The sequence below is a fragment of the Meriones unguiculatus genome, chromosome 3 (genome assembly GCF_030254825.1).
Source record: "Meriones unguiculatus strain TT.TT164.6M chromosome 3, Bangor_MerUng_6.1, whole genome shotgun sequence".
In the NCBI taxonomy this organism is placed as follows: Eukaryota; Metazoa; Chordata; class Mammalia; order Rodentia; family Muridae; genus Meriones; species Meriones unguiculatus.
This window is the reverse complement of record NC_083351.1, coordinates 144,107,006-144,122,150: the sequence shown is the minus strand read 5'-3', so window position 1 is coordinate 144,122,150 and position 15,145 is coordinate 144,107,006.

Sequence of the window (15,145 nt, the reverse complement as noted above, 5' to 3'; positions counted from 1 at the left end):
AATACTATTTTTGAGACTGTAAAAAACAAATGGCAGGACACAATTTTGAAGAAAACTTTCTGTATGATATTATTAGAAAAATTTGTGTGTTAAGAAACAAAAGTGATTCTAAATCTAGGCAATGTTTTAGATAATAGAAGAGACGAATTAGTATTTTTTTTCAATGCAGTTTATTCAGGAATATTGAACAATCCTCGGACCCCGGGGAAAGCCAGCCCACAGCTTAAATAGCCTCTGGGTAGCCAACCCAGGCGTGCCACGGGGGCAATGCAGATAGGTCCACATACATGGAAGCAAGCCAGATCCTCAGCCTTAGCCAAATGTGGAGTTGTTCGTGACAGAGAGCACTCACCATCGGGAAGGTGGAAGGCGGAAACCAGCTCCATCTTTAAGGCATAGCATTCCGCAGCTCTCTACAGTTCCCCCTTTTTGTTTTAGACGCATCAGGCAAGAGTAGAGGTCTGATCTCTGATATTAGAAATAAATTGGTATTTTAAGTTTTCCATTTGACTGAGTTAAAAGATCATTAAAGAGGAGGGATATCATTCTTATCAGTGGTGATTCACATTATCCAGTCTATTCAGGGACAGAGAGAAAAAAAGTAAAGCAAAGAGAAGTATAATATTCAAGCACCCACACAAACTCTATACAGATATGTATCCTCTTGTTTAAGTTCTTTTGACAGGCCTGAATACTATAAAGCAGAAATGTTAATGTGAGTCTGAACTATGACATATAACTTACAACAAAAGATAAAAGTCTATTTTGAACACATATGTACAATACCACAAAAATAAGTTGCAAATCAAATATAGTAATGGGAAAAGAATATACATTGTGAGCGCTGCCTTTTGAATCTTAACATGGTTCAATTTCCAATGGTTCGACAGCAATTTATAGATTTGTAATATGTACTCAGTATCACCTTGACATCATCTTTATCCTCTCATGTCAATTCAAATAAATGTGTATTGTAAAATGTCAACAAACTAAAGTATAAATGCATGTAAGAAAAACAATGGATACTGGGAATGTTTTAATTAAACATAGCATGTATCCATGATAAAATTGTCAAAATAAAACCGACTAGTTTATGTGCTAATTTTAAAATCCAATTACAATAGCCACAATTTACATCCTTTTGAGTCTATTTCATACAACAGTTTAGAAGATACAAATCTATTGGAACAGAGAAACTATTAGTGATGAGTGTCTTGGATGCCGATCAAGGAGAAGCATGTGCATAGAAAATATTGATTATATCCGGGCAAGCACAGGGAATAGTGTTTGCATAAGGACTGTAAAGGGAAATTTCTAAAGCTGTCGAAGGGTTCTCTGTACTGCATTTGTGGTGTTTATAGAAACTTATTTAAGCCCAAAGACTGTATTTTTTTTACAAATATAATTTCAATATATGAAAATAAAATTGTATATTTGACACCCGTATGAACAGTAAAGTGTTCTGCTTATCAAATTATTCTGTCAGTATAGCTTGAAATAATAGCCACTGTCTTTAATGTCACCACTTACCATGCCAAGGAGAATAAATACTAGAATAGACAAATGTGAATTATTACTTAATACTTGAATCTGAAAGACATGCCTACCGTTTCAGATCTGGAATTTTCAGCAAAGTCTCATGATGGTGAATAGCTATAAAGTGTTGCTAATTATAACACAACCTTGCCTTTAGAAGGAGAGAGTTTAGTGAAGACACCCTTAATAAAACCAACATGCTTGCTAAATAGTTTACGAAATCCCTGGTGAATGGCCAATGTCAACTCTTCTGTTATTCAAATCAACGTGCCTAACCACATGCACTCATTATTTTGAGGACTAGGAATTTAGGGGTAACTGCCTATGTGTTAGAATATAGATGCATATTAATACTGAACTAACATTTGGCTTTGGTCTTCTACAGCAATAATCTGGAGCTAAAATGACCTAAAATAGCCATAAAATCACCTCTTTAAATAACACCAGGTGATTATTTATAACCTTCTGCTTATAGCATCAACAGAAGGGAGATTTTAAGACAGTAAATTAAAATTAAACACAGATTGTTACATATGATTGAATTATGAATACAAATAATTATTGATAATAGTGTTTTAGAGTGTTTTAAAAGTACTTTCCTATATAACTTGTAATATCTTATAGCAAATTATTATTTATAATAATTATATTACAGTTATTTATTTGTAAACACGGAAAATTTGATCTCTTAAAAATATACATGTTTTGAAGAATATTCCTATAAAGATCCCTCAAAAGAAATTTCTCTGTGATTCTTATGGAAATAGTTTTTCATAGTAAACTTTTTTTCACTGTGTATTCACTTCTCACTGGTACTTACCAATTCATTATCTTTGGCTGCAAAAATAATTTCTTTAATATCTATAACATATAGAAAACCCATTTTCTTTTATTTTCTCTTTTAAAGCCTAGTGCTCTCATAAAAGATTGTCTATTATGTACAAATGAGAGACTAAACAAAGGTGAATAGGAAATAAGCAGCTTGTAGGAGTGCCTGTCCTCCAAAGTGACAATCAGAAGAGATCAGAAACTTTAAAGGACAAAATTTATTTGTTTGGAATTAAATCCTATGATCCAATTTAACATATAAATAAAATGCTTTAAAAATGATTTTCTCTTGGGGTTTGCACAAATTAGCATTAGAAGCCATCTCTGAGTCTTTTTCGTCTCTACCCTTGTCAGGTCTCTGTGATTGTACTGGACATGGGTGATGATGTTTTATCATGTTCTGTATAAAACCACTGACCCGAGACACAGCAGTAAAACTCAGCTTTGCATCAAATCATGCTTCTTTTGTACCTTTTTCTTTCTCTTCAAGATTGATTTCCTGGAGCATAGAACTGCTGGCTTTATAAAACGCTACTGACCTGTTTCCAGAATAAGGCCTTAAATGAGATCCTACAGAAAATCAATTTCTTGAATAAGAGGCTCATGCAATATTTTTCTTACTCTTTATTTACTACTGTCGTGGTGCATTACCACTAATGAAAGAATCTTCCATCAGCATAATAATGAAATACCGTTCCTAGCACACACCATGTTGCTCAATATTGACTTCGGTTTCACTACAGGAAAAAAAAATTCAATCTAAAGCATTCAGTGCACTAGGAATAAATTCCCAAATATATGACTGAATATGTTTCCTGTATTGTCTATTGAATGAATTAGAATAAGCTCCAAAATTCCTTAAAACAAAACAAATGCTTATTCAAGTCCACCCATACCACTCCTGGGCATATACTCAAAAGATGTCCCACCATTCAGTAAGGACGTTTGCTCAGCTATGTTCATAGCAGCTTGATTTGTAATAGCCAGAAGCTGGAAACAACCTCGATGTCCCTCAGCAGAAGAATGGATACAGAAATCGTGGTACATCTACAGAATGGAATACTACTCAGTTATTTTTTAAAAAAGGAAAATAATGAAATTTGCAGGCAAATGGGTGGAACTAGGAGAGATCATCCTGAGTGAGATAACCCAGTAACAGAAAGACAGGTATGGCATACATTCACTAATAAGTGGATATTAGATCCCACCATTTGCCTGCAAATTTCATGATTTCCTCGTTTTTGATTGCTGAGTAGTATTCCATTGAGTAAAAATACCACAGTTTCTGAATCCATTCCTCCCTAGAGGGACATCTGGGTTGTTTCCGAGTACTGGTTATTACAAATAAAGCTGCTACAAACATGGTTGAGCAAATGTCCTTGTTGTGTACTTGAGCAAATTTGGGGTATATGCCTAGGAGTGGTATAGCTGGATCTTGAGGAAGCACTATTCCTAATTGTCTGAGATTATGATCATTCTGAATGAGGTATCCCAGAAAGAGAAAGACAAACATGGTATATACTCACTCACATAGTCCTATAAGATATGATAAACATAATGAAATCTATACACCTAAAGAAGATAAACAAGAAAGAGGACCCAGGGTTAGATGATCAATCCTCACTTAGAAAGACAAATGGGAGGTGCATTGGACGTAGGAGAAAACAAGTAACAGAACAGGAGCCTACCACCAAGGGCCCCTGAAAGACTCTACCTAGCAGTGTATCAAAGCAGATACAAAGACTCATGACCAAAACTTCACATGAAAGAAGGGAGAGTTAGTATGACATGGAAAGGATAGGAGCTCTACAAGGACCAAATTTATCTGGGCACAGGGATCTTTTCTGAGACTGACACTCCGCCAAGGACCATGTATGGATCTAAACTAGAACCTCTGCTCGGATGAAGCCCGTGGTAGCTCAGTAACCAATTGGTTTTCCATAGTAAGGGGAACAGGGACTATTTCTGACAGGAACTCAATGGCAGGCTGTTTGACCTCCCCATACCCCAATGGAGGAGCAGTCCTGCTAGGCCACAGAGGAGGACTTTACAGCCAGTCCTGAAGATACCTGATAAAACAGGGTCAGATGAAAGGGGAGGAGGTCCTCCACAATCAGTGGACTTGGAAAGGGGCAGGGAGGAAATGAGAGAGAGAGGGAGGGCTTGGGAGGGAATGAGGGAAGTGGGATATAGCTTGGATACAGAGGTAATAAAATGTAACTAATAAAAATAAAAAATAAGTGAATATTAGACATATAATTTAAGACAGCCACCTACAGACCTAAAGAAGCTAAACACTAAGAAGGACCCTATGGAATATGTTTAAATTTCATTCAGAATGGCAAACAGGAGAGAAAACTAGAAGCAGTGGAAGAGAGGAAACAGGATGGGAGTCTGTTATAGAGGGTCCTCTGAAAGGATTCACTCAGAAGGAGATGGAAGCAAATGCTAAGACTCAGGGCCAATCTTTGGGCTTAGAACAGGGAGTCTTATGGAGAAAGAGAGGGGTAGGATTAGAGGGACTTGTAGGGGATAGGAACCCCACAAGGAGACCAACAAAACTAAATATCTGGGCCCAGGGAGTCCTGAAGAGACTGATGTACCAATCAAGGAACCAGCATGGAGAGGACCTAGAGCCTCTGCTCAGATGTGGCCCATTGGCAGCTCATTCTCCATGTGGATCTCCGAGGGAGGGGAGCAGGAGCTGCCTCTAGCATGAACTCAGTTGACTGCTCTCTAATCACTTGCCCCTGATGATGCAGCCTTTCCAGGCCACAGAGAAAGAGGACCCAAGCAGTCCCGACGAGACTTAACAAACTATGGAAGCAATGTTCAGATGGCAATAGTGGAGAACTCTATCAGTGGACTAGGGGAAGGCAATGAGGGGAAGAGAGAGGGAGGGGGGCACTAGGGGAGTTGAGGGAGGTTGCTTCACTCAGGTTACATAATGAATAAAATGTGAAGAAAGATATTGAAAAATAAAATAAAACAAACAAAAAGAGAAATGCACATATGAACTAGTTAATAAATGAGTTTAGTTGCTGCTCATAACTCTGTGCTGTTACTTTCTGCTTCCACTACCATGATGCTCCCTAAACTACAATACTAATTCCAGCATTTGGTGTGGACATCTTCCTGATGTTCCACCCTTTGTCCCTATTAACTGAACTTTGTGTCTCACTGGTGGGTAGTTTGATATCTTACTGACTCATGTGAAGTTATTTTGTTATTTGTTTACTGTTGAGACTGTATTTAATACAACATTTCTCCCTTCACTTTATTCCCTCCAAACCAGCCAATATGTCCTTCGTTACTCTCTTCCAAATTCATGGCCTTTTTAAAATCAACTGTTATTAGATGCCCGTATGTATGTATATACATATATATGTATATTTCAATGCATATGTGCATATACATACATACATAATCTGTTGGGGCTCTATAAAGTTACTTGTATACATGCTTTCACAATGGACAGCCAATTCGTGTGTTTTTTTTCTTGGAGCAGACTGTTTCGCCCACACCCAGCTTTCCTCCGTTGCTTGTAGTCTTTTAGGCAGTGTTAGGACTTGTGGGCTTTTTCCTTATTACTTTGGCATTTTTTAATTTCCTCTTGTTCAGGTCACATTTAAATGGTCATATTGATGAAGTTTTACTGATATAGCTCCTGATATCTAGGAGACACAATCTCACAGTCAATTCACTGATCCTCTATCTCTTAGAATCTTTCAATCCCCTCTTCTACTTTGCCCTCTTTCCACAATGTATAGTAGGTTTTAGGTGGCAGAATGTTTTGTAGACGGAACTAGATTCCCTGAACATACTGTTGACCACCAAGACAACCAGAACTTTCAGTATTAAAAATAAAAAATTAGTGTCAGTCAAAACTCACAGTAAATTGCTGCAATCAAGACTAGAAGCAGTGCTCTCTACATGTGAACTGAACTCAATGCACAGTGTGTGATTCCTCTTAGACAATTAGATGAGTTTTGAGCACATCTCATAGACAAACATTTCTATCTACTTATCTAAATTACTCAGGCATTTTCTGTGTTAGTCAGTTTCTACACGGTCCTTTAAATTCTTCCAAGTCCCCAGTACCTCTTCAGATCTCCATGTCTACATCTGTGATAAGCTGACAAATGATAGTGCCTTAAATTCCCTGTAGGCATAACATTCTTCATTTCTGTGGGAATCTATTGTAATCAAGAGATCAGGAGTGAGGCCTCAAGATAAGTTGCATTGATTAAGTATAATTGGGAAATTTTTACTAGGTGTTTATTGTATTTATTGTTAATTATACAAAAATGCATATAAATACTAAAAAGAAATCTATAGTCCATTATGAAATTGCTCTTTATGCAACAAGTTAAAGATATTTTGATGAATAAATGGCAGAGATGATCTTCCCACCACCCACTAAAAAATATCCATTCAATATTCAAGTAGTTTTTTAATATTATTATAAATTTATAGACCAGTGAACATTTTTCTAGCGCTCCAATTCTTAGCACATAATTCAACATTGTAGACATTTTCTTTGCTTTTTTTAATTATATTTTTTTTAGTTTTTCACAATTTATTCATTATATATCCAGATTGAAGCCCCTCCCTCAACTCCTCCCAGCCCCACCTTCTTTTCTCCTTCTCTACTATCCCCTTCCCCTAGTCCACTGAAATGGGGAGTTCTCTTCCCCTGCCATCTGACCCATAGCTTGTCAAGTCTCATCAGGACTGCCCAGATCCTCTTCCTCTGCGGCATATTAAGGCCACATTCCCAGGGGCAAGTGATCAAAGAGCAGGCAACCGAGTTCATGACACAGGCAGGCTCTGCTCCCCTCACTCTGAGAACCAAATGAAGAGTGAATTGCCATTAGGCTACATCTGAGCAGAGGGTCTAGGTCCTATCCATGCATGGTCCTTTGTTGGTGCATCAGTCTCTGCAGGACACCGTGGGCTCAGATCCTTTAGCCTTGTAGGTTGGCTTGTGGTGCTCCTGTCCCCTGCATGTCCCTCTAACCTCAAGCTCTCTTCTTCCATGAAACTCCTTGCACTCTGATCAAAGTTTGGATGTGAGTCTCAGCATCTGTTTCCATCCCCTGATGGATAGAGCCTTTCAGAGAACCCTCCGTAGCAAACTTTTGAATCCTGTTTTCTCTCTTCCGCCACTTCTGGTGCCTATCTCCACTTTTGTTTCAGATTGTCCCCTTTCATTTTATTTCTATCTACCTCCTCTTCCTACTACCTACACTCCTTCCCTTTCCACTTTTTCTAACTCCTTACTCTTCATTTTCTTTTCTTTGTCTTTCTATCACTTTCACCTTAAAAATTACCAAAGTTTTATAAAAAATGGAAGCATAACTACTTGTAAATAAAGAATACATCCATTTTAGAAGAAGACATCGCACCCATCGTCTCTCTCTTTGTGTATTTCTAACATGATTTGGACATTTACTGATAGGCACATCCTCATGTGAGGAAAACACACGATTCTACGCAGAACGACTTGGTCCACAGAATTCTTCAACTTTTAAGTTTTTATTGCATCTATTGTTCAACAGACTTGAGTTTAAAATATAATGCATTTGCTATTATGCAATGTTTAATGTTTATACTACATAATAATTACCAGAATTATATAAATGTAAAAATTGAAGTGATATAAGTCAATAATCTCAGTATTTACTGAATGCTGTCTATAAAGCGGGGGTGATCCTTTTTTATTCTTTTTGGTGACAAATGAGATGAACTTTTCCAACAGGTATTTCATTAAATGTGCAATAGTATATGATTGAAATTTTAGGATCACAGAAATGACTGAGGAGGTAAAGACAGTTGCTATTGAGCCTGAAGACCTCACCTCAATCTTCAGTCTCACACAGTGGAAAAGAAAGAAGAGACTCCTGCATCACTGATTTATTTTTCTACAGTTATTGTTGTCAGTACTCCGAAACATTTCTTATTTTCTTAAAATCAAGCTATGAGATGATCTGAAGTTTTAGAATACTCCAGAAGAGAATTTGTTTCACAACTTTCTGTAGCTTACAGAGGACACTTTCACTATTCTCCATGTGTTTTCTTGTTCAAATCTTCAAAGTCTATGGAGTGCAAATTCATATCCTTTTTATGAGACATCACTTGATAGAATTGGTATGTTCCAATATTACTGGATAACATTTCAATCTTAATATCTGCAAATTCTCTTGACAATTGAGGTAAATACAGCAGATCTAATAGGAACATATGTACAACTTTGAAGAACTGTCATTTACCTTGCATTGTGCCTTCTTTGCATTCTTCCTTTCTGTATTTCTCACTTCACTACTGCATTTTTGTATATCTTCTTTTCTGTATTTCTTACTTCACTGGCCCATGGCCCTTTGAGGACTGAGTATTTGCTTCTCAAAGAAGTTAACATAAGGTTACAAATCAAGTTCCTCTTTATTCAGCAAGTTAATAATATATAAGTCACTTGATCAAAACAATACTGTTTACTATTTACATTTAATAAAAACAAGCGCAATGAAAAAAAAAAGAAAAGTGTAAAGAAATAAGTTAAAAATTCAAATAATGGCATATGCTTTTGAAAAGTGAAACATGAAAAGTTAGGCACAATAAAAAACACATTAGCTATGTTAGAATGATAGCCACTGGAGAACTTCCCTGGAAACCACTATTTAACCTGAGGTCAAATAATAAGCTGTCAGCATCATCAAATTTAAGAACAAGACTCTTCTGAAGCAGAGAACAAGATTAAAGTCTCAAGAGCAGGAATTAATTCAGCATCTTCAAAAAAAGCTGGAGTTTAAACTTTAAAAAATAATAATAAAATTTATTTTAATACCATTAATGAAATGACCAATTAAAAACATAACAAATACATTTAGCATTTCTACATAGAAACTTATTGTGGAAGAATTCAACACGATGACCTTGTTTATTAATTAGAAATTTTTTATTCTGTTGTTTATTATTCCACAGTTTACTGATTGGCTGTCATCATAAATAATATCTAAGAAATCTGTTTAAAGATAAGAAAAAGCTTATAATTTACACACAGAGACAGACAGACAGACACACGCACACACACACAAACATACCAAATCTACAATAATAGAGTGCTATGATGTTGGTGAATGAATGGATATCTGAAACAGTGAAGAAGATTATAAAGTGCAGAAGGAGTCGCACAAATTCAGGGATGTATGACTGACATATGTATGACTGCAAAAACAACACTAAAAATTAGGCATCCGCGTTCAATGAAAACAACAAAATGATGTATGTATGCATTAAAAAGCTTTCATGGAAAATCCTGCAAACATGTACATTGTGGAGCATCTTTCAGGTATATGTGCAGGAGAGGTGTACCTGGGTCTTGAGGCAGGGCAATTTCCCATTTTCTGAGAAAGTACCACATTAATTTCCAAAACAGTGCTACAGCTTTGCACTCTCACCAGCAATAGAGGAGGGTACCCCTTTCTCCACATCCTCTCCACCATGTATTGTTACTTGAGGTTTTTTTTATTCAATTTATATTTTTATTATTATTATTATTATATTATATTTATATTTATATTTATATTATTATTATTATATTATATTTTATTAACTCTGTATCCCAGCTGTATCCCTCTTCCTCATTCCCTCCCAATCCCACCCTCCCTCCCTCATCTCCTCCCTGCCCCTTTCCAAGTCCACTGCTTGGGGAGGACCTCCTCCTCTTTCATCTGACCCTGTTTTATCAGGTATCTTCAGGACTGGCTGAAAAGCCCCCCTCTTGTGGGTTACTTGAGGTTTTTTTTTTTTTTTTTATCTTAGCCATTCCGACAGGTGTAAGATAGAATCTTAGAGTCTTTTTGATTTGCATTTCCCTGATGATTAAGAACTTTGAGCATTTCCACCATACAAAAAGCACATTTGTTCAGCTATGTTCACAGCAGCTTTATTCATAAAAGCTAAAATCTGGAAACAACCTAGATGTCCCTCAACCAAAGAATGGATACATAAATTGTGGTACATTTACACAATGAAATATTATTCAGCAATTAAAAACAAGGAAATCATGAAATTTGCATGTAAATTGATAGAACTGGAAAAGATCATCATCCTGAGTCAGGTAACCCAGAAGCAGAAAGAAACACATGGTATATACTCACTTATAAATGGATATTAGCCATATAATATAGGATAAACATAGTAGGATATACAGTCCTAGTGAAGTTAAACAACAGGGAAAACCCTAGGGAAGATGCCTAATCCTCTTTCAGAAGGGCAAACAGGAGAGACATCAGAAGTGGTTGAAGAAAGTAAAAGGACAGGATCCTATCACAGATGTCCTATGAAAGACTCCACCCAGCAGGGGATCAAAGCAGATGCTGAGACTCACAACCAAACTTTGGGCAGAGTCTTATGGAATAAGTGGGAGACAGAAAAGACCTGGAAGGGACAGGAGTATGACAAGGAGACCAACAAAGCCAAAAAATATGGGCCAGGGGGTAGGGAGCTGTAGAGTCTGATGCATCAACCAAGGAACCATCATGGAGAAGACCTAGAACCCCTGCTCAGATGCAGCCCATGGGCAGCTCAGTCTCCATGTGGATTCCCAAGTAAGGAGAGTAAGGGCTGTCTCTGTCATGAACTCGGTTGTCTGCTCTTTGATCACTTGCCCCTGGGGATGCAGTGTTGCCAGGCCACAGAGGAAGAGGATGCAGGCATTCCGGGTGAGACTTGATTGACTAGGGTCAGACAGTAGTGGAGGACAACTCCCCCTTTTCAATGGACTAGGACAGGGCGATGAGGAAGAAGAGGGAGGGATGGGGCACCAAAAGGAGATGAGAAAGGGAGATAAAATTGAGATAAAAAGTGAATGGGGGAGAGGAGGGAATGATACTGGTAAGTGATACTGGAAGGAGACAAGGGAGGGGTCTGCAGCAGAGATAGAAAGTGAATAAATTGTAATTGATTAATTATTTTTTAAAATATATTCTTTTTAAACATGAATGCTTCCGCAGCTACATAGTCCTGAAGATTCTCCATTGTGGGGATTTTCCCCTTCTCTAAAAAGAAAAGGGGGGAATAAGTGAGAAGGGTGTGTGGGGAAAGGAGGTGGTACTGGGCAAGAAGATGGAGTTGCAAACATGATGTAAATTGAACAAATAAATAAATTTCAAAAATGTTTTAAAAATTTTTTTAAAGTGTACAATGACCCACATTGATATTATAGGATCATAAAACTTGTAAGATACACATAAATGTGTAGAAAGTGGTGTGTTTTTGAGACATATAAAAATATCATTCATACAGCAAAGAAAAACAAAACAACAAAGCACAGCAGGGACTGGAAAGTGGTTCAGTGGCTAAGCACACTCATCTGTTCTTCCAGAAGTGTCCTGAGTTCACTTCTGAGCAATAACATGGTGGATTTCAACCATCTATAATGAGATCTGATGCCCTCTTCTGTCTCATGCCTTCTGCTGTAATGTAGGCAGACATTAATCCAATAATAATAATAATAATAATAATAATAATAATGTGATACATCCTACTAACTTTAACACTGGGTAGAAGTTCAACACTAGCATGTAGTTATCTATATGTCTAGTGAAAGTTCATAACTCCGCAGAGATTAGGGCCTTGCAATCGCCCATGTCTGGGCTGTTTGTCATGGCAGGTAGGTTCTGCACCTCATAAGAATCTCTGACATGAATTCAGTAGCTAGGTCTTTGATCACCTCCTCCTAAGGGCTGAGCAGCCACAGAGGAAGACAATGCAGCCAGTCCTGAAGAAACCTGATAGGACAGAGTCCTCAGAGGAAAGGGGAGGAGGACCTCCCTTATCAGTGGACTTGGGGAGGGGCAGGGAAGGAGATGAGGGAGGGAGGGTGGGTTTGGGAGGAGCTGAGGGAGAGGGCTACAGTTGGGATACAAAGTAAATAAAGTGAAATAAATAATTGAGTTTTTTAAAAGGACTATAATAAAAGACAATGTCTTTATCCCTATGTCTTAAAATAAATCTGTTCATTAATGAAAAAAACATATATATATTAATGAAAAAGGTATATATATATATATCCAATTGAATACTTAACTTTCATTGTCATCTTGACTAATCTGGGCTTTTCCAGGAAACCAGTTGCATGACACATACTGGGTTCAGACCAGTATAGAGCAGTCCCAGAGAAATGGGTTCTGTTTTGCCTGCACACATTCATTTCTTCTTGGGAAATTTATTCTTTCTGTTGCTGCTGCTGTTGCTCTCACCTTTTACTGCCATCTGAAAACAGCATCTCCAGTCTTCTTCTTCTTCTTCTTCTTCTTCTTCTTCTTCTTCTTCTTCTTCTTCTTCTTCTTCTTCTTCTTCTTCTTCTTCTTCTTCGTCTTCTTCTTCTTCTTCTTCTTCTTCTTCTTCTTCTTTCCATATTTATTTATTTTTATTGTTGTTCATTATTAGTAGTTACATTTTATTAACTCTGTATCCCAGCTGTATCCCACTCCCTTATTCCCTCCCAATCCCATCCTCCCTCCCTCAGCTTCTCCGTGCCCCTTTCCAAGTCCATGGATTAGGGACGACCTCCTCCCCTTTCCTCTGGTTCTGTTTTATCAGGTATCAGGGCTGGCTGCAAAGTCCTCCTCTGTGGCCTAGCAGGACTGCTCCACCCTTGGGGGGTGGGGAAGTCAAAGAGCCTGCCGTTGAGTCCTGTCAGATATAGTCCCTGTTCCTCTTACTATGAGAAACCAATTGGTTATTGAGCTACCAAGAGCTTTGTCTGAGCAAAGGTTCTAGGTTATATCCATACATGGTCCTTGGTTGGAGAAACAGTTTCAGAAAAAAATCCTGTGCCCAGATATATTTGGTCCTTTATTCACTTTGTATCCCCTCATAACCCCTCTCCTCCCCTCCTAATCCACTTTCCCTCCCTTTTCTTCACACATACCCCTCCCCAAGACCACTGAGAGGGGAGGTTCCCCTCTCCTTCCTTCTGATCCTAGTCTATCAGATCTCATCCGGAGTGGATGCATTGTCATTTTCTGTGGCCTGGTAAGGCTGCTCCCCCCTCAGGGTAGGTGATCAAAGAGTAGGCCAATCAGTTTATGTCAGAGACAGTCCCTCTTCCCATTACTGTGGAACCCACTTGGACACTGAACTACCATGGGCTACATCTGTGCAAGGGTTCTAGGTTAACTCCATGCATGGTAGTTAGTTGGAGTATGAGTCTCTGGGAAGACCCCTGTGTTCAATTTTCTGGTTCTCTTGCTCTCCTTGTGGAGTTCCTGTCCTCTCCAGATCTTACTATTTCCCACTTTCATAAGATTCCATGCACTCTGCCCAACAGTTGGCCATAAGTCTCAGCATCTGCTCTGATAGTCTGCAGGGCAGAGCCTTAATGTTATACTAAAATCTAGCAAATCTATAGATCTAATATGGTGCAGGTCTTCAGCACCATACTGGGACTGTTGAGTATCCACTTTTCAAAGTGAGAAACTATGATTTATCAGTTTCTTCATCAGGTTTACATTATTTTGATGACTAGGCTGTATAGTGTAAACCAATCTAATATATCCCTTTTCAAAATACGTATTCATTCTATTGGTTTTGTTCTTCTAGAGGAAAGCAATACAGCTGTAAGATATAAACAAATTTGTAGAAAGTGGTGTGTTTATGATACATACAAAAATATAATTGATACAGCAAAGAAAAACAAAACAAAACAACAAAACAAATCCGGGTCCTGAAAGTGGATCAGTGGTTAAGCACTACAAATAATACTATAATACTATAAATTTAATAATACTACAAATACTCCTTTAGTAATCTAGAAAAGACATCGAGAGTCAATTCCAAGGTGTATGTATAACATATTGATAAGACTTGTATGCAAAACATCTGAAGTAATTTAAGACTCAACATTAAGAAGATAAACAATACAATTGAAATTAGAAAACTATCAGGACATTTCCCTAAAACACAGGCGAATATTCATGAGAGAAGGAGCTCAAGACTATTTGTCATTGAAGAATAAATTATACATTTTAAACAAGCAAGAGTTATGCCTGCACCTCTACTAGAATAGATAGAATTGAAAATTTGACAAGATGAATTACTGGCAAGAGTATATAGCTAATGGAGTAGTAATTTATTTCTGATAAAAATACAAGGTGATATAGTCATCTTGGAAAATAATAAAGCAGTTTCTCATGAATTATTAAACACTTTGCCATTTGGTTCAGAATTACATTCCTGATTTTTACCAAAATGAATGGGAAACATTAACCAATTCAATTACTTTCGTATAAGTTTCATATAGTTTTATCTCTAATCAGCAAAAATTGTAAGCTCCTAACATGTCCTTCAGTGAGTGAATGGTTAAACAAAGTGCATCTATAAAATGGGTTATTGTTTGGCAATAAAAAGTAATGAGCTATCAAGTCACAGCATGAACCACAGGTGAATACTTCCATGTAAAATGAAAAGGCCATATGCATTGCACTTGCAATATACAGCCTTGTAGAAAAGACGTGTCTAAAGTGACTGTGGAAAGATTAGTGGCTGTCCAGAGACTGAAGGTGAGAGCATTGATTAGGTTAATCACTGAAAACATTTTCCATAAACGAAGCATGAAATGATTATGTATGATATATAATTGTGCATATATGACAATGCATTTGACAAAGTCCATAGAGTTTTAAAGTATAAAGTGTGAATGACTGAACATTATGCATCGATATTAAACCATAATTTAGCAGGTCAAAGAATTCTAGAAAGGGTTGTAGAATGTGAT